This window comes from Melospiza georgiana, chromosome 4 (genome assembly GCF_028018845.1).
Source record: "Melospiza georgiana isolate bMelGeo1 chromosome 4, bMelGeo1.pri, whole genome shotgun sequence".
Taxonomy (NCBI): Eukaryota; Metazoa; Chordata; class Aves; order Passeriformes; family Passerellidae; genus Melospiza; species Melospiza georgiana.
In genome coordinates, this window is record NC_080433.1 from 62753717 (window position 1) to 62775371 (window position 21655).

Sequence of the window (21655 nt, forward strand, 5' to 3'; positions counted from 1 at the left end):
GTTCTGGCTCTCTGTTCGCATTCTCTCCTTAGCAGGGATGGTATGAGAAAAAACACTGAATACTGTGAAGCTTGCAGACATTTGTATAATGGGGCTATGCAGCATCCTCAGATGCATTGTTAGAAGTTATATAGCACACTGGTGATTTCTTAGAAAATATTAGGTTTTTATTATTTTGTCTACATAGGTACATAAGTATATAGGGGTTAACACCCCTGAATCTTGCAACAGGCTAAATCTTTCTTTTCTATTTTCTGTCCCAAGGTGAAACCTTTCTTAAAGATGCTTCAGTAAATTACTTCATCCATCCCAAAGTTCTGTCAAGGTAAAAATTACATTTTGTTTCTCTCTTTTACAGAATTAGAAGAGTAGTTTTACCATGACAATAACTCAGGAACATTTAGAGAGGAAGAGACAGACTGCCACCTACGAAACACACCACGCAAAATAAAAATACATACCCTATACCTCATAGCTAGAAATATGGGGTTTTTTAGTTAAAGGTTTAACTCCATATAAGCAATAACATCAGTTACTCTAGACTAAATGGCCTAAATTAAAATGGCAATATCAGACTATGAAGTGCTCTCAAATAAGGTAAAAACCAGTGTGAAATACTCTTTCATCTGTGTATATGGTTGAATGAACAAACAATGAGCTTTGTTAGAGTCTGGCTACACCCAGGTGACTGGTCTGGGTGAGTGCTTTTGTGTACAAATGGGGTCCATCCTAAGAAACCATCTGCTTCACAAAAATCACCATTAGTTACCTGACAGCATCGTGATAAAACCCAAGAAAATAAAAGGATGAGGGGTAAAGGCATAAGACTCTTCTCATGTCAAAGGATTGGAGTTACCAATGGTCAAATGATGAAGTAGAAGCAAAAGTGTCAAAATGGACACCATGAAGCCTATTTCATGTGTGGTTCCCCTCAACATCCAGAACAGACTTAATAGATGCACTGTGGCGTTCAATGGGGATATGGCGGTGAGAAGTTTATTAACAATGTTTATTAACAAATTAAATTTCTTAAACCATATTTAGCTCAAGCTAAATATAATCATCACAAAGCAGTGAGGTGACCCCCAGCAGCCATGCTCATGTGCACATTTGGGGAACAGAACACCTCGAGGTGCTCCTCTCCTTTGTACTTCTCGATGGAATCCAAGCCTATGTCTGTGTCTGAGACTTGTGCCTGGGCAGTTCTGTGCCATACTGAATTCTTACAGCACAGCAGATTTTACAGATTTAAAAATCTTTTAGGGGTAGTTGATCACCTGGCAGTATTATGAAAAAGGATATTATGAATGCCATAGTAACACAATGAGCAGTGCAGTAAAAACTAACTAAAAGCTCTTCTGCATCAAAGATTATCAAGATGCCACTATTCTGGAAGAAGCACTAAAGAGTTTGAGAGCTGGTTAAAAGACAGAAAGCAAAAAATAGTGCTTAAGTTTCACTTATAGGATGGAGAAAATACTGGAGTATCCCCAGGTAGAGATGCTGGAACTAGTTTTATTTAATATCTTCATGAATGACCTGGAAAAGCAAGTAAGCAGTGAAACACCCAATTATCCAGACCTTACTACTACATGTAGTAAAATGCCATACCAATGGAGAGGAGACACAGAAGGGCTTCCCTCACCTGAGCAAAAGTGTAAAGTTCCCCTTATAAGAAAAAATCCCCTTCAGAACCAACTGCATCCACACTAGTACTCTTTACTGACACAGCTGTGCAGGAGAGGACTTCTCATGTGGGCAAGGATTTATGCCTTCATTGGAGAGGCAATTATCCATGAGATTGTAGCAATAGATGTTCTTTTTTCCAGGGAAAAATCTCAGCCTTCATTTTGCTATCAATCACGAATTGCCATGTTTCAGAAAGAAACTTAAGACTCAAAGCGATCCTGCAGGTCTTTCTTCCTTGCTGGATGAAATTGAACGAAAACAAGTTCCAGAGAGGACTCCAGTAACATCTCCAGCTTCCAGACTGGATTCAGTAACTGATGACATCTTATTAGGTATGAGAATACTGTGTTGTTCCATTCATCATTATAAATAAAGCAATATTTTTTACTTTCCAAATTTGAAGAGTTATGAGGCTCTTTTTTTCCTTAGCCATTCAAGGAAGCAAAAATGTAATACCTTCATATTTTCAAAGAGTAATGAGATCAGTTGTCTTCCATCTTAGTTCAAGGCTACAAGTTACTCCTGCCCAAAGCCTTCATCACTACTAACCCAGTGTTATACTAGTAGCTATTAGTGCAGAGCTGAAGCTTTGAAGTCTGTTTTATTTGGAATGGATGTCACTGAATTTTCAGGAGTAGGATTTAGCTTTGGATTAAGACAATGAGGTCATGGTGTTGAAATTGTGCAAAGTATTCAAAGAATACTTGTAGGTTCTTGTGCTACTTTAGAGAACTTAGGTACTTCAAGCCATTTGGCAGTAGCACAGGGCTTGCATATGACACCGAATTTGCAAAATATTTGACGTTTCTTGGAACAGCAGGTGGTATGTCTCACAAGCATTTAAAATTACACAGGATCTACATTCAGATAACTGAATCCAGATGCACATGAGTCTGCTCTAGAATGAAATAAACTTGAATTTTGGCAGCTTAGATTTAAACAGCTAACTTTTTGAGCAACTGGCGTCAGATGAACTTTGTTTCTATCATATTTGTTCATGTAATGAATATAGGTTTCTTCCACATTTTCTTATCACCTCACACTCGTTACACTATGACTTTAGCTATCAGTGATCTCCTGTTCCCAAGCGGCCAGGCAGAGCATGAGATCACAGCCCTCAGATTGACTAGCATTAAACATACACACCCTGTATGTATCTCCAGCATGGACAGCAGTTGCATGACTGTGTCTGCAGGTATCTTTAGTCAGATCAGCCACTACACTGAAATAAATTCACAGCAATGTTATCTTGGCTCTGGGCTGGGCACATGCTTACCCCAGCTGCTGCCCCAGCCTCCTCCCACCCAGCAGCGGCTCCATGAGTGGGCACCATCAGGCTGCCCGGTGGCAGCTGGCACTCTCACAGCCGAAGGGAGGCTGCTGGTGGGGTTTAAAATACGTGTTCTACAGCATGCCAGTGCAAGGCAGGAGCCAGTTTTATGACATTTGGCTGGTATGAAATGTCTGTCCTCGATGCTTTAGGGAACGAGAAAATAAACAGCGCCAAATATGCAAATTGAAATCATTCTATTCCATACACACATTTTACTAGTGTGAGAGCGTGCCTGGCAGATATGTCCTCAGCTAACCCTATAGCTAGGTAATTTCTCACTCCCCAGGCCGGACCTTTGTGATTTTCAGTTATTAAATTTGTGTTTTGCACTCTGCCTTGAAAATTTTTAAGTTGGGTGTTGCTTATGCATGCCTGCAACTCACTGCGAGCAATTTGGAGAAACGTGGTAAGCAAGAGAAGCCCTGTCTTTCCACAGTGGTATGCCTTGGCTACAATATCACTTGTAAATTGACATTTATATTTAAATAATGAACTTTGTGTTGATCTTTCTTGAACTCTTGCACTATAAAATATGTATACAGGAGCACTTATGTGCAATGACTTTTTTATAGTTTTAAACTTTCAACCTGCTAAAAAACCTGCTGTAAACAAGTTCTTGGACTCCTGCATTTTTCAGTACTACATGATTTCTGCAACACTATTAAATGAAGTCTTTCATACTTTTATCTGAACTAAAGGTAATATTTACTGGAGCATACCTCTGTGGAAATTTTCAGCAAAAACCTCTTTTTGCAGAGACTCAAATCCACTTCACACAGAGATGCTTCAGCAGCTTGGTACTTCACTATCGGATGTAAGAGGGATGTTGTGTGACATCTGAGGTCATGAAGCAGCTTACAGGCAGCATTCAAAAGCTTGTATGAACAAATCCAAAATAACTGTATGAACACAAGCACCTTCCATTTACTTGTGAGGCCTGACTGTGAAAGAGTTCCTTGTATCTGTGTGTGTACGTCTGTGCAGATACAATCACTGGCAACCGGCCCTTCATGGCGGACCAAATTCAAACAGCAAGTGAAAATGAGGTCATGAAAAACAACCTGCTCTGCAGTCACCTCAGTTCTTCCTTTTTTCAATGAAGGAGATCAATTATGCCAAACAAGCAAGAAACCAACCATGGCAGTTATTCACAGTCCAACACAAATATGTAACCAAGCAGCAGAGAAATCACCCCAATAAAAAGGCACAAAGACAAATAAGTGAAAAAAGGGAAATGGTCCATGTTGTTTAGCATGGATATGAGTAGGATGGGGTAGGATGTGCATAGCACAGGCTATAAAGCACCTGCTCAAAGCCAGGGGTTGGAATTTCTACCATATCCTGGTTACTCAGAAGTTGTTTTGTAGTGTGGTTGGTGTAAGCTTAAAGCCACCATGACACCTGATGATGACTCTGAAGCACTGTCAGGAAAGAGAAATGACAATATCTGGGACTCCCTGGAAGTGGAAGAAGCAGCACATTTCCAGCTGTACTCAAGAGGCCAGGATGTGGCCTGCATGACTGTGGAGATTTCATTCCCCTTCTACCTGGGGTGATTCACCTCAATCCCCATCAGTGAGAGACAGGGTTTATTAAAGAGATGTGACAGCTTAAAAGAGTAAACCCACATGGATGAAATCCACTGACTGTGGTCACCTGGAGTGACTTAAAATGTCAAGTCACCCTAGGTGACCACAGAAAGCCACAGAAGCCCTGTTTCTCACTGTGGCTGGACCACAGGGCTTGCTTCTTGCCTCCTGGAATTTCCTTATATAAACTGGAGCTCAGGGGATTCCCTCTCCCATTGCTTTTATAAGAGCTGATCCCAGGCTGTGCTCACTTTCCCCTTCCTGGACACACTGCTGCCTATTATGACACTGCGCTTTTGACCTGCAATCCCCTGCATTTTTCTTTTCTTTTCTTTTCTTTTCTTTTCTTTTCTTTTCTTTTCTTTTCTTTTCTTTTCTTTTCTTTTCTTTTCTTTTCTTTTCTTTTCTTTTCTTTTCTTTTCTTTTCTTTTCTTTTCTTTTCTTTTCTTTTCTTAAGAAAAGGGATTTCCAGCTGATTTTCTTATATCATCTGGTTCCTCAGAAACTCCTAAACAATCTTGCAGATTTCTCCAGTACCTTTGTTTTTTTGAATATAACCCACAGATTAGAACTGCACAACCAGAGAGAGTGGGAGTCCCTGTTTGTTGGTCCCTTACCCCATCCGAGAGGCTCCTACCCGTCAGCCAGCTCCTGACTGGGAGCCTCCAGCCCAGAACCACTGTACACTCTGAGCTCCCATAGCTATGCCAGACACCTCACCCATCACAGAGGTCAAACTCAGCCAGAGCTCAGATGAAGAAGCCTTCCAGTTGATTTATACAAACAAACAAATCTCCAGTATGATCTGAGGGCAGGGAGGGTGCTCTTGGAGCCTGGCCCTTGGCTTTGCTGCTCAGCTGAGATTTTGAGAGTGCTGAGGCAGTTAAATACTTTAAAGCCATCAGCATGATTCTCCATCTCACAAATGCTTGAAAAACATAAGACAAAGATTACAAGTTTTAAAGCAGGATGGAAGGTTTACTCAGATTAACTTAAATCAGTGAAACATTCCTCAGTGACTCACTGGTTTGTAAGCTGGGCTATTCCCAAAAGTTTTCAAGGCAGTTTTAGAGCTTTGGGGAGATATAGGGAACAATACACCAAAAAAAGTACAGTAAAGCAAGCTGTGAGGAATTAGGAAGGTGACAAGACTTTGGGCATTTTTGGACCATGTGCCAGGGACTTGGCACTATACTCAGCCATAATAAAATATCCCACAAAAAGGGGAAGATGGTAGCATTTACCATGAAATAAATGGCAAAGGTATTGTTGTTTTTACTACTCTATCTCTGTGCTCAGTGCCCTTCTCTTGGCCCCAAGGGAAGCAAAGGATTTCATCCACGCGGGTTTGCTCTTCTAAGCTGTCACATCTCTCTAATAAACGTACAGGACATGGAAACAACAGTGGACACAAACCTGGTGTCCCAGCTCTATCCAGAATCCACTGGATTAAAGTAAAGCTTACTTTATCCGCTGTTTCTGAATAAATATCACAACTGCATGAGGGAATGCTATATCCCAAATATATCCAGATAATTAATGCTTTCTCCTTTCCATAAAAACCAAATTAGCAGTTTCTTTACCATTTAAAGAAGCATCATTGGATGGGCTCTTCGTGAAGCTAATTGTGCGTATACTTGTCTTGGCATTATGGAAATGATGGGGATGTGCACGGGTTAAACTTTGCCTGACCAAATTTCATGTTCTCAGCAGGTTTCCCTGTGAACTCCACTGGAGCACTTGCAGGTCTCTGGAGCCAGGTGCCGAGGGGACAGGAGGGGACAGGAGGGGACAGGAGGGGACAGGAGGGGTTTTGGGCCCCCCTGCCCTCCAGCTGTGCAGGCAGGAGCTCCCACCGGGATCCCCGTCCGTGCCCTCCACTCTCCAACTGGGGCAAAGGGAAAGCTCCAAGCACAGCCTGCTCCTGCCTCTGCCGGCTTACCACGGACACAGGCCAGGCCTGGCAACGAAACATTAAACAAAGGCGTACTAGCAACAAAACTCCGCGCCCGTGAGTCCCGGAACGCCGCTGCTGGGCGCGGAGCCGCGCTCCCCTCTAGCGGCTGCACCGCTCCCTGGGCACCTCCGAGCAGCCCAAAAACACCAAAAATCGGGTCCCACCCCGCAGGAGTGTGTGACACAGCTGTACGGACAGATACACCGCTCCCTGGGCACCTCTGAGCAGCGCAAAAACACCAAAAATCGGGTCCCACCCCGCAGGAGTGTGTGACACAGCTGTACGGACAGATACACCCATGTGTGTGCTGTGCAGAGAGAGGTAAAGATGGGCACACACAAGAAATCTTCAGTCAGGAATGTAAATGGTTTTGGCCTAAAGGATCATTATTTTAGGATCCGTCACACACAGTGTTTAATACATTTATACACATGCATATACTTGCATCTACATACAGACTTCTCAGTGCTGTTCCATCTGTGTTGGTTTGTAAATCAGCACCCTACTAGATAGCTTTTCCTTTTTATTTAGGCACTTGCTGTTCATAGACAGACATGAGCCAGAAAGAGATCAGAACAGATAAACATTGCATTCCCAGACTTCTTTCACTTTGCAAAGGGAAGTCCAAAAGCTCCCCAATAACAGGATGTAGGTTTCTCTGATGGAAAACACCCAGGGAAGTCCCCGAGCCTTTCAGTAAGCCCAGCAGTTTTCCAGCCAAAAGCTAAAAATGACCTGATGAGCAAGTGCCACCTTCAGTAAGGGAAATGGCAGCAGAGGTGCCTTGACATGGCCCACACAGCCTATTTTAAGCATGGATTTGTGCATGATGTGAAAGCCATGCTTGATTTCTCCCACCCCCTGGATGCCACAGGTCCCAGATAGCAGATGCTGAGACATTCAAGAATGACATGTCATACCTTCCTGGCACTGCTCAGCAAGTGCTTTTCAGGTAAAAGCACATAAAGGAAATAACACATAAACACTGGCTTTTCCTCTAGTTGAAGAGAAGGAACAGAAAGAAATTTAACTGGGAAACTGAAGTAAAAAATTAGATTTGTGCCTGTGTAGAGACTTTGTGTTAAAATAAGCAATTTAGAAGGTGGACTGCATCCATCAATTAAAAATGTAGCGCTGCTTTCTGTTTGCTTACAACACAAACAGGTTCTGTGCCTTGCTGTCTTGGAAGACTGCTGCATTTCACATTATTTGTGAGTTACATACTTTTAATAGCAGCTAATGAGACATCTTGTGCAGAATCCTCTGTTCATAAACGTGATCCATTCCTTGCATGTGTAGTATTACATACCAAAAATAGCTCACAGCTCCTACCCATATTCTGAATATATCACACAATAGAAGCAGCACAGAAATAGAACTCGTGGGCAAAGGGAAAAGGATTCTTGTAATTCAGGCTCCTGTAAGTGCATTGGCATTGTCTTTCCTTACACGGTGTCATCCTATTTTTAGTAAGATTCATATCTTATTTAGTACTTGCAGTTTGAATGAGATGGAGACAGGTGAGAAAAATTGTTTTTCCAAAATGGCTGTAAGCTTCCAAAGGAAAAAAAATCTCTTGCAATTGAAATTAACCCTCACACTTTTACTAAGACTAATGTGGGGGCTTAATATAAAACCTAATCCCTTACATTTATAGAAGAGAGCAAGAGATTTTAATGAGATTTCAAGAAACAGGACCAGTTCATACTACAAAAAGTGGTGAGGATGCATGGTGAAGGTCAGGAGAGTAGTCATATGGTGAAGAATGTTTTTAGTGGTCACCACTTGTCACCCATTTTTGCTAGGGCTCCCAGTCCATCTGGGCTGGCCTCAGTCTTGTCTTTTCCACATCCCAGCCTCTGAAGTTTGTTCCTGATTTCTCCCTGGGCTGGTCCTGCTCTCCGTCCTAGAAGGCTGGGCAGCAAGGGGTTAAGTTACCCCTGCTTTGGCATGTTGAGGAAGCCTGGCTCCACTCTCGCCTCCCATCACTCCTCTCCACCACAGGTCTGGATCCCAGGAGTACAGATTTCCGATTTCTTCTCCAAACTCCTCAGCCAGTTCCAACACCGTGGCCGGGGGCACCTCAGTCCCTTCCCCTCGTGCCCCTGCCCAGCCCATGTCAGAGTTCCACCTGCTGCCTTGGTTCTGCTGTCCCTGCTCTCCCTCTGCCCAACCTTATCTTGCACTTTCTTGGTCTTTCACTTTCTTACTGTTTGTTTTCTTCCTTCAGAATTCATGAGCCTCTCTACTATCCATTATTTCCTTTCTTACTTTACAGTCTCAGATTCCTTATGCAACAAATTCCAGGTAAAGCAGTAAATTAATCCAGCCATCATAGCAAACTTTATCCAAGTTTTTAAGTCCTGAGGAAAGCCAGGGGAGGAATGTCAAAGAAAAAGCTCCTAGAGATCCAGTGGAGACCTTGTTTAGCCTCTTTAATTTTATTAGGAGAGAGTTTTATATGTCTCAGGGGAGCCTGCCAAAGAACCCCTATGAAGAGGAATCACTTCTCTCTGCTGTCCTGGAGCAGAGTTGTGGAAGAATGAGTCATTTTGCAGATCAAAAGGTCTGGGAATTGTTCATGTTTACAAGAGACATGGATTCCAGATCTAAGCTGGAAACACACTGATTAGACAGCAGATCAAAGTAAGAACATCAAATACATCTGACCCAGATGTAACATGACTACAAGGGCCTTTATGTTTTGTCATGTTATGCCAAGCCATATTTCCATTTAAAAACAAACAGTACCTTATCTGAGTAGAATGGGACATCACAGACAAATGCAAGTTTCACCATTTAGCTTAATATATGTAGTTTCATTTCTTTATCCAGGTGCTTGAATGCATAACATCTGTTGCTTTCATCCCTAATTCCCAAATGATCCACTGCCAAGCCACTAAGGATGGAAGTTTTACTGGTGCCATGTGCTCCTAGTTCAAGTATATGTCATTTCACTGTTGCTGCTGAACTGCTTTGTCCCCCCAGGGAAACCTGACCAGAACTGCACAGAGACACCAAACAAACACACCCTGCAAAGCTGTGCTGGCCACGCTCACGGTGCACTCACCTGAGAGTTACAGGAGGATGAAGGGGAACCATCCCTGGGGAGTCAAATCACAAACTCATTCCACCACCCAGCACAACAGGCTCCAGTGCCACAGCTATGAAGCAAGAGGGATAGCTGTGGTTTTAAAGCAGATATGAAAAGCAGATTTTGTAACATTAATGCTTAGGTAACTATGCATGCTTCAGAGTGACAACATGAATGTCAATCAAAAGGAAGGATCAAGAAATGCGAATGTGTAACATTTTTGATGATTTCTAGATTGCCAATCATAATTTTTGAATGATCAATTAGCAGCTACTGTACAGCAAACAATTACATACATAATGTAAGTAGCATAAAGTCTTCTCAGAGGTAATTTCTGCAGCATCTAAAGGCCTCATCCTATAAACTGATGCAACCTTGCTGCAGTTTTGCCAGCTAATGATCTGCCCAATTGCAATGAAAAGGGGTTTTGTGTGTTTTTTACTTACTCCATTCCATTAAGTTAATTAAAATAACAAAGTATAATCAGTCTAAGTTATGAGGTCTCGATATTTGGAGACACAGTGGTTTCAAATATTAGGGCAAGAATCAGCTGCAGCTTTAGGAGCACCCTATCAGAGACATCTAATACATGTAAGGCACAAACTGCAATGTGCAATATCTGAACCTGGCATTTATGAAAACTAGTGCTTGAATCATCCTGCTAAGGACAGCAGTAATAATGACAGCTACTATTAAATACCTGAAAATGTTCTTTATAGTGTTTTAAAGGACGTGAGGAGAATAAAGTTTCAAAGCACCTCAGTATCAGTCAGCAAGAGAGGAGAACACAGAGGATGAATGCATTATCTGCTGACCAGAGGCACTAATTACCCTGTCAGTACAGATGAGATCAACAAGCACTGGTGGGGCACTCACAAGGTAAAGCACCATTTAACAACAGTATTAAGTTTGTACCTAAGCAGGAGACCACAAGAAAGTAAAGTTCTTGTCATGGTCATTACCTCCTCAGCTGAAGTGAGAATGAAATTTATTTTGAACTCTACAGTGATAACCCATGACCATTTTCATCATTCAATTCCAAGCCAAACACAACCTAATTAATATAAAGCCTGGAAGGAATCCTAAAACCTAACAAAATTCTACAGATAATCCTACGCCAGGTTGCAGTAGGTGAGGCTTATCATCTAACAGGCTGAAGTTTTACAAAAGATAATGAACACAAATGCTTGGATTCAAAGTGGAAAAGAGAGGGATATGCCATTTCCTGCTAAAAATGTTTTGTCTGACTCATTTGCTGAGAGTCATCTGCAGGACTTGCTGCACTCACCGCTCCGTGTTTCAAACAATGCAGATCTCCCTTTTCTTAGGGAGGAAGTGGAAACAGGTGGCTTCAGTTACTTTTGTGGGTTACATTAGATGAATTGCTGCATTCTGCAAAAATCTAAGTATTGTATGTATGTTATAACATAACATACAATGTATACAATACAATACATACATACATACAATACAACAATGATGTATTCTAAAAATATAAGCTTTTCTTTCTGTTCTTTTTTTTAAAATAAACACTCAGCAAGTGCTGGATGACAAGAACATGGTATTTTTCCAATGTAGCTTAATTACTCTGAATTCTGAGAGAACAAGGAATCTCCTTTTCTCCTGTAATTTCAGCAATTTCTTGTCTCACTGAGCAGACACACCTACCATGGCTTTGCCTAGTTGTAAGTGCAGGAGAGGAGCATATCCTAAGAAGAAAGTAATTTCCTGCTCTGATTTGGTATAAGCAATGAGTCTCTAACACTTCACAGGTGGTTTTTATTGGTTGAACTATTCCTAAAGCTCCCCTGAAAGCAGCTTTGCAATACAGAGGTCTATTTCTGACTGAAAATGCCTGTGTGGGTAGGGGCCATTTATGGGGTTTGGCTGACTCATCCAGGGCCTTGTGAGGAAAAGTTCCACTTGCCATGAGTGAGGAGTGGGCAGACTTGGAGCATGTGGAGAACAGGGATGTGCTTCTCCCACCACCTTTACCCAGCCAGAGGTCAAAGTGGCTCCTACCAGAATTTATAACAGCACACAGGTTACTTCCAACTCAGCAGGGCAGGACCTGCTAAGTAAGTAATGGTCATGTTTCTAATTAAGGAACAAACTTCTCCTGCTGCTATGCTGTATTAATCCAGTTTTGGTGGTTCCTGTGCAAAGGGAATCACTGTCTGCCCTGATGGATAAGTCAACACCCGCTTGTCCTGACCTGAGTGCAACACAGACAACAGAAGTGCCTAGAGCTTCTGAACCCAAGGTTTTGGTTTTGAGTGAGGTCACAAACAGCCAGGTGAAGATTTCTCAGACTCAGCTGCTGTGCACAGATAAAGCTGGCTTGAGGTCCCCATGGGTCAATGGCAAACACAAGTGCTGATCCAGAGCCAACACATGTATACTGAGGAGTCCCTGGGCACCTCTTGACCCTTTCAAACAGCCCTGGCAGGGTGGCTGTGGGCTGTGGCAGTGGGCAGCTCATCACACAGTGCACCCAAGATATTGTAAACTGGATAGGACAGCAACATTTCAATCCTTTTTGGAGAGACTTGATAGAGGAACAGGTAATTCCTAAATAGTCCTAAAAGCCATCACTCCTGGACACCACAGATTTTGTAGACACAAAGCTGAACAAAGAAAATTCATACTTTTTATTTAGAAGACTTGGAAGATATTAAGCAGGTGTTATCAAAAATACGAAATAATTTAATTGCAACATATAGGTCTGATCCCAAAAGATACTCAAGGCATTTATCATCTTGTCATAAACTATCCTATTGTAATTACATTTTTTGTTGGTTTTGGAGAAACTACTAATCTGGCCCAGAAAGCAGATTCTCAGAGACAATTATTACCATTGATAATTGAATAGAAAATTATTTCATTAATAATAATGGAAAATTATTAATACAGTTTACTGAATTGAGAGACATAACCAATATAACAATAGAATTTTATATTGAAGATATACTCCTTGCATGAGAAGCTTCACCCTGGAGAAATGGCATGTTATTTATTAATAACATAGCACAACACTAAAACTACTTTACAGCTGATGTGATTTGGGATTAATTATCATTGCTATGAACCATAAAACTTCTGCAAGCATAAATTTTTATCAATGTGATAAAATAGGTGTTATAAAATATGTCTGTCAGTTGCCTGAGGGACATTCAGTGTCAGAAAAACATTTTCCAATTAAAAAAGGACACATTTTTCTGATTTTTTTCCTTGGTGAAACTGCAATGCAGATCTGCCTTGAAAAATGTGTGCTAAGCCTCATTTGTATCCTCAGTCTGTGGTAATCTGCATTCAAAATGGTGCAGTACTTCAGAGCCAGCCTTGATTTCCATCATGGCATACCCATTTCAATAACATTTCTGCTAATTCAAGCCAAATTAAGCCTCCCTGCAGGACAAAAGACTATTAATTCCTACACCAGGAGGGACTGACTTTGTTTGCTGAGTGATATTGTTTTCTCAGCTTCACTGGGGATATAATAGTCTGACTTTGCATTAAGTCTCCTGACACATCCAGAACAAGAATAATCATCAAGGTAGCAGCATTTTCTTCACAAGGCGTACTAGCTTTTGTATTCAGAATTATTATCTGTGTTTTACTTGGGCAGCTGCTTCATAAATATTTCTAGTTGCAATTTTACTCAGCAGACACCCAGGCTTTGGTAAAGGTATATAAACATGTTGCCAGCCCCACTCAGTAATGCTTACCTCTTGAGGAGAAATCTGCAGTCATAATAAACAACTTGGGATATCTGTGTGGAGCACCTACTGTGGACTGGCACCATACCAAGAGATTTTCAGCCACCCCAGCCCAGTGCAATGCTCTGGAAGGAGCTTTCTGAGAGGCATTTGGCACCAGCAGGCCCAGGGATGCAGCTACCAGTGTAACCCAAATTACTGCTCCCCTCACACTCAGTCCTTATTTGCGAGAACTTCCCACGTGAGGGACTAGCTTATAAAGGTGTTTTGCTTTTTCTTACATGTGAGCAAGCAAACCCATCTGCTATTCAATTTATCCCTCTGTTTAGCCTGTACTCTTGTGTATCTTTGGAGTTGAGATTTCTCTTTGCGAGAGAGCCAGAATAAATAAAGTTTTATCTGTTATGCTATTGTCCAATTAGCTAATTCAAGTATTCAGACAGAATGCATTTATTTTTCTTCTCTTTTGATCTTTTGTTCCTTTCTGAAAGCTCATTCTCTTCAATACAAGGAGTGGTACCCACCCAATGACTAGGGTATTCTCCTTGCAAGACACCTCTTTAGAACTTTGGCAGAAAAGTTTCTGTTTTCACCCATTCCTTTTCAGTGCTCTGTTGCACCCATTTCAGTGCTCTAAGGTCTCAGCCATGGTCCAGTTAAAAACCCTGGGTAAGGCTCCCACTGACTCACAGCAATGGCAACTCCTGACTTACAGAGATACCCCCAGTGACAGGGTTGGCTGACTAGTTCCATCCCTTCAGGGGTGTTGAATTGCTGCGGATCATCCCAGTTTTTACTGGCAAAGGGAAGCATCCCATCCCTCTCTTTAGACACCAGCAGAAGTGAGGTAAAACAACACTAAGTGTAGGAATAAAGTAAGCAGCAAGCAAAGGCCTTTGGACTGCTGTGGTCTGAGGAAGGAGACTGGCAGCAGATAAAACCAAGAAGGGAGAGGAGAGAAATGCAGCAGGTGGCGAAGGGAGGGGCAGAGAAAGCCAAGGAGTTAGCCAGAACAAAAGGATCCTCAGGATCAGTTAATCAGTATAACCTGCCATCTCCAAAATCTGTTCTGTGTCGGAAGGCATTCTTGAACTTCTCTCTGCCTGCATGCACAACTTAAATAATTAGCTAAATGTTTGTCACTCGCTTTGAAACTGGAGAAGGCTATGTAATTTTGATAACTTAAGCTGTGTTTGCAGCTGGAGAAGAATAATATTTTCATTTGTCTGGTTTCATTGATTTCCACTACAATATCAATTCTGAAAATCAGTTCCTACTCTAAACACTAATCCCTGTCTCTAGAGCTTTTAGGTGGGAAAATATGTTGTGACTCCTCCTAGTACTAGAAACAAGTGTTCTAGAAAATTGTTTATGACTTGCCACCACGAGATACATCCTAGCTGTGGAAGAATGAGAAGTTAAAGAAGTTTTTTGAAGTTAATCATTTCTTAACAGGTCCTCATAAGAAAAGTTGGCTCTGTGAAGAAGAAAGAATATTTTATCCTGCTGTTATTGCCATCCCCTAAAAAGTTTTGGTTTTTCTTAGAATTGGTACTTTTTAGGTAAAATAAAGAGAAAAAAATTTAAATTTCATTTGGAAAAAAAGAAGAGATTGAGACAATATGCATTCATCATGTTGCATTTTATAATTTTCTGTTAATCTATTCTGTTCTTGCTGTGGGTATACAGCAGCACTAATTCCCTGAATAAGAGTCTGTCTAAATTCCAGTTATGGTCATACAACCAAACCTCATATAATCAAAAACAACTTTTTCTCCCTGCCTGTTATTTTCCTTGACTTCTGGCCAAAATTGCAGCTGCCTGTCCTCACAAAGTTTACATTAATTTTGAGATTTGTTTGAACTGATGTGTGTTATGCTCCACACTCCAAAGCCTGGAGTTGTTTCATCATTTTGGACACTTCACACTGGGGATTTTGAGTATTTCTCCCACTTCTGTAGTGATACAAATTTCACAGAAGCACTAGAAAGCACAAAAGCACTATGATTCCTGTGCTCACTAGAAATGTTTGGTTTGCACCAGATACCACTGAGTTCATCCAAAGCCCAGGCTGCCACAGGCCTGTCAGGTTCTCCAGAGCAAGTCAGATAACCTACCGATGCCTTGAATGACTATGGGTGGCCGCTTCACGCATTAAATTCCCTAACTAAGGTCAATGCTTTTAATTCCTGAGTCTGGCCATCAAATTCAATGAGAGGCACCAGAGACATTCCACCCTCTGCATGAAGAGATGTGCTCTCCTACCTCACACTGGGATAACACTGCCCAGGCCAGTTCATTAAGTACAGGCCTGCACAAAGGATAAAGCTCAATGAAGAAAACGATTCAAAAATCGCACAAATAATTTACAGGAAGGCTACATCTAGAACTCAGGAATCTCATCTCTGTCTGCACTCCACCATGGATTTGTTTATGGATATGCTATCTGAACATCCTATGCTTTAAAAAAGGTACTTCAAAGGTGGACCTGGAAAAACTCAGAGCAATCTTTGTTGAAATCTCGCAGAATGCAACTGACTGATGCCTTGGTGTGCTGCCATTACACACATTGGTCATCTGTCCTTGCTGACAGGTGTCAGTCAAGAAGCTCTGGAGACATGTTCCACAGCTCTTCCTGGGGAAGAGCTAAAGTAAAATGTCAGTGTGCTACTGGAGTGACTTTGGTGGCAAGGGCCTGTTCATTCCATTTCACTGGTGCCACCTTTACCTTATATTCTGGGCTATCCTGGTTTTCAGAAGGTTCTGTATTTTATTCTACATGTCATCACATCTATTTTTTCCTATAGTCCTATTCAGTTTTAAAAAAAAGTATTGTTGAAGCTCACCTAGTTTGGATGCTTTGGCAAAAATCTTTTGCTTGCTTCTTATTCATAGAGAATAGTGGGATTAAAAGTGATATTAGCAGTGACAAAACTCACCAGTGAATGTCTCCCACAACTTCTTATTTTAAGAAATTCCCATAATCTCTTCCTTCAACCTGCTGCTAGGAATTGTAAGAGGATTAAGGCTTTCCTGTATTTTCTTAAATACAGTTGTCATGCTTATTTTGCAGAATTATGACTTTTCTCCTCCTTCTTTATACTTGTAAATACAAGGACTCAAGAAGTGTTGCCTGCCCATTGTTTTACTGGTAAACTCAGAAGCCCGTGATCCTGTGATAAAATCCCTGCCTATTCCAAAGAGCAGTGAAACCTTTTGTCCCAGCATGAGTATTTCCTGGAACCATTTTTAAGTTCAGAAATAAACAAATTTCCCATGAAAGTTTATTCAACTGCTATTCAAAGAACACTAACTCATATGGCTGCATCTTTCCAGTACTATGCTTCTAACTCATATAAACACTGTGTTCTTACTTCATATTGAGGGAAGTCCAAATATTATTACAATACAGAATGCAAGCCAAAATGGAGCATGTACCTCCACTGGTGATGCTTTCCCTGGTAAATATCAGACTATTTTCAGAGTAATAGCAGATAACTCTTCAGAAGTACTACAAATTCTTGTTTATATAATTCTTTGAAAGCTGGCAGGTTTTTAAATTGCTGTTAACAGACACATAAGTTTACAGGATTTGAAACACATGCTCTGATATAGCTAAACTCAACAACCATGGATGTTTCCCGTGTAAGTGTGAGATGTAGAACAGGGGTCAGCATCTTTTCAAGTGCACTGTGCCAGACTAGTTTTTTTCTCCAACTAGAGGCTAAGTGCACTTGAAGAAGCTCAGTGGCAGCTAGAAAATACTGCATCTGAAGGGATGACCTCTCCCCCACTTCTGTCACTTTATGTTGTTGACCCTTGCCTTAGATGGAAACATTTCAGCCACATGCAGGCCTCTCTCTGCAGTGAACCCTCCAGGCTGATGCTGAACCCTCTCCTATTAAATTTAAACCCATCAGTTACAGACTGAGATTATTCATAACCTTAAAATGAAACAAGTAACAGAAAACTAACCTCGCCTTTCTTCAGGTAACAAGTGTGGTAACTGCCTGGTCTATACATACTCCAGCACCTAATTTCCTCTTTGCTAATCTCTTACTTTTTCCAACCACAAAATCATAAAAAATGAAATGAAAGGAGAAGTACACTAGACTGTGACCTTCACAAAACCATACTTTTTTTTTTTTTTTTGCTGACCCTGTACATTTTCACAAGGTTTTGGGAAGAAATAGGTAGAATTTAATTGACTGTAGTGTACGGTGAAGGGTCTTGTACAAAACACTCCTATACTGCCCCTAATGAATCCCCAGCTTTCATCAACTCATCTGGCTCATGTGGTGCCAAGTTGCAGACTGATCAGAAAAGTGGTTCCATTAGTTTCAGTGCTCTGACAATCCTGGGAGCTCCAGATGAACCAGCAAGAATTCTGCAAAGGTCCCAGGTGTTTCTTGCCACCTCATTGCTGTGCCTTGTGTTCTGCAGAAAACATACAACTGTAGACAGCAGGAGTAACTTGTGATATAGCTGACTGGCAGAGGAGAAGACTGAAGAACAGTGAGAGAGCAACGGTTATGCTTTAATAATCTCTGTTTCTACACATGAGTAATGACATAAATATATTTGATTTTTAGAGAAAGATCATGAGCCTTTAAAAATATAAAAGTAATACTTATAAGGAAGGTTTTCATCACTCTGTCAAGTTAAATGTGCATTTGTGCCTTGTACCTTGACTATCATATCACATGAGAGATATGTAAGTTATATATATGAAAGACTATTTTTCTTCTTGACATATTATTTTTCAAAGAAAAGATAAAACTCTGTTCCTCTGTTATTTTCTGAATAGCCTAGAAATCCATGATCTAGTTTTGTAGTTTAACTTGTAGTAACATTGTGTACAAATCTGTAATCCACAAGCCTACAAACTAAGCTTGCTACATGATTCCAGTAAATTCATTCCATTAAAGGCAGCAGAACTATTGATTTGAATGAAAATGGAGCGTAAATATAAGAATTCATAGAAAAATGGGATCTAGCTGAGATGGAGGAATGGACTGACAGTGCCTTATGAAACTCAAAAATGACAAGCCCAAATTGCTGCCCTTTGGAAGGAAGATCCTCTTGGAGTGACACCATCTGGGGACTGAAAGCTGGAGAGCAACTCTGTGTTCAAAAGCCCTGGGGTCCAGTGGGCAGTGGGATGAATGTGAGCCAGCAGTGCCCTGGCAGCAGAGATGGCCAGCAGCCTTTTGGATGCATTAGAAGGAGCAGAGCCACTAGATCAAGGACTCACAGCAGTGCATGGCAAAAGGGCAAGAAACAGCAGGTGTAAGTTGGAACACTGCAGGTTCAACCTGGACACACAGATGAACATTTTGCCTGTGAGAGCAGCTGCCAAAAGAGGATGTGCAGTCTACATCCTTATGGGCTTTCAAAAGTGGGTGAGGAAACTACTCAGCTCTCGCAGCAACCCTGCCTCAGCACTTGTTTGGATGAGAAACAACCTGGAGTACCTTCAAGCCTGAATTTCCCCGTTTTTAAGATTGTATTATACTGACAAGATCTTGGTTTGCTGTGCTTTTGGAAAAGCAGCAGTGTAGGTTTATTCGGCAAATATGTGGCCTATTCAACACTTTTACTTAAGTACAACGAGGCCCATATAATTAAGGGCTCACATTTTCAGCCCCTCACCTCAGTACAGTAACTCTGAGGCAGGAACCTCCTGAGCCATCCCATGTAACCTATTCTGGGAAGCTTAAGAGTACCCTCTGCTGGCTTAACACTGAAATTGTGAAAATCTGCAGCACAACATACTGAAACGGCATGGCAGAGAGAAACTCCTTTCTCTGAGCAGCACAGCTGTGCATCTCTGCATGGGACAAACAGCCGTGCTGTAGCATTTATCACCTACAAAGGGAATGCCTGAAGCAACACTGCACCACAGGCCACAGAGCTCTTTCCCAAACAACTGGAATTCCAGAACTGTCCCATTAGAATGACTGTCTCGTTAAAGAGCCTGTAAAGTGCCATCTGTGTGAAAAGCTTTAGCCTAAACCAAAACTTATTCTAGGGACACTCTGTTTTGAACATGAACAGTGTGCAATTAATTGATAACAGAATTATGTCCTAAAAGACACAACAGCTTGTGTCTTAATGATTCATCTTTTCTCTCTTGCAAGCTCATGGGAAGAGTTTATCCAGTTTCTACAAGCCACACTGCAATAAAATTTCTTGTTGCAAAAGTTGACATCAGGCAGGAAGAATTTATTTTAATTGCTGCATATCTTATGATGCATAATGAAAATAAATTTAAAAGCTATGAAGTACTTCAACTGGCAGTTGTTTATCTATGGAACACAAGTCTATATATACCTTCCTATGAAAGTGTTTCTTTATGAACATAAGCATTTCAATGTAAGATGAGTAAATGAAAAACGGGAGTAGAGACAATTCTTTATTTCCTAACCTAAATACTAAGAGGCTGCTGCTTCAGTCAAGGCTCTTGGCCCCATTATTAAAGAGCTCCAAGAGATTGTAACTGAAGGTGGATACCTCACCATCCCTTTCTGGTGGTAGTTTCTGATCTTCTTTGCTTTAGTGCTTAAAAATGTGACACTGCTTATTCCAGAAACAAAACAAACAAAAAAACCCTTGAAAAACAACTAAAAGACTGCATGTTTTTTATGCTAAAAGTCAAAGATGAGTCTCAGTTCCCTGAACAGGTTCCTCTTCCACCTTTTGCAAAGGACTATCCTTTGTGTCTCTGCATTACCTCAAACAAATGAGGCATAATCACAGCTGCATGTGGAAGAGTTCTTCTTTACTGTGCTAGTAATTAAAAATAATTACTATCAAATGATAATATATTCTGATAGATAAAATAATGTGGAATGATAGAAAATACATTACCTCAGCAAATTTTTAATTAGATACTGCATTTCCAAATGGCACAGAGAGAATAATTCCACACTGGCGAGGGAAGAGCAAGATGACCCACAAGGTCTTGCTTGTTAGAATACTGACTAATTGATTCACATACCCCTTTTTTGGGCAGCCATTTTTATATATGAAGAAAGAAACAAATAACAAAACAAAACAAAAACAACTCAAAGAACAAAAATCCAAACCAAACCAAACCAACGTCCCCTTCCCCAAATAAGTAGGACACTTTATTTCTTAGTTTTAAAGTATGTATTCCATCTTCCTCCATATCATTAAAAAAACAAAAATAAATAATTTTTTTTTTAACTAAGAAATACTAAAGAAAATCAATGTTTGTTTGGTTTCTATTTACAGAGAATTTCTTACAGGTATGCAGCATGGGAAAGAATAAAAAGAACTGGACCAAATTCCTAGAAGCCACTGAAAAAACTAGTTTGAACCAGAACTGATTTTATTTAAGGAACTTTTTCTTTTTCCTCAAGAAGATAAATTTGTCTAGTCGAAGTATGATATCTATCAAAACTCCTCCAGAGATACAGAAGGATTTATGAAGTTACGAAATACACAATCTACCAAAATCATACACTATGCAGACATCACAATTTGCAAAACATGAAGCACCACCACCAAAGTATCCATAATTTTTCAATATGCTTAAAGACACTGACATAGCAGCCCCAATAAGTATTTAAAGATCAAACTGTTTTCTTTTTTTTTTTTTTTTTTCCTTTTGGTTTTTCTGTGCACTGTGAATACAGAACTCAGAAACAGAAACACATTTTTCTAGCTGCACAACTTTCCAGCTACTGCTCATGCAGTTTCTGCACTGGTGGATGCAATGCTAGATGTGAATCCTACACATCAAATGCTGTGATGCAAACTGGGGGACAAGATAGGGCATATCTCAACATAAAAAAAGATAACCCTTAGTCCCAAAGAGCCTACAGTGACCCCACTGACTAATACTCAATAAGAAGGGCTGGGTTCAACAAAAAAGCACCACTAAGTAGAGAGACAACATTTTTACCTCAGCAGTAGATCAAGAAATGTAATCAAGTACTATTTTGCCTTCCAAGCAGTAGCAGGAGTGCTTTACCATAACCCTTGATATCAGAATGGTAGACATGGGCAGTTCAGGCATCAGTATGAGAGAAAAGCTAAGGCAGACAGCCCTAGACAGAAGAGTCCAAGGCAGTTGGCTGATTTTCAGTGATCACTTTCCATGATCCTGATGTGTGGGAAATCAAGCAAAGGTGGCAGGAAGCTGACAAGAATGAACAATGAGCTCCTGCCTAAAGCCATAGAAAGGAACATACAAGGTGGAAACCGTGGCAAGTGACCCAGAAGGAATCAAGAAAGTCAAAGTCTGCT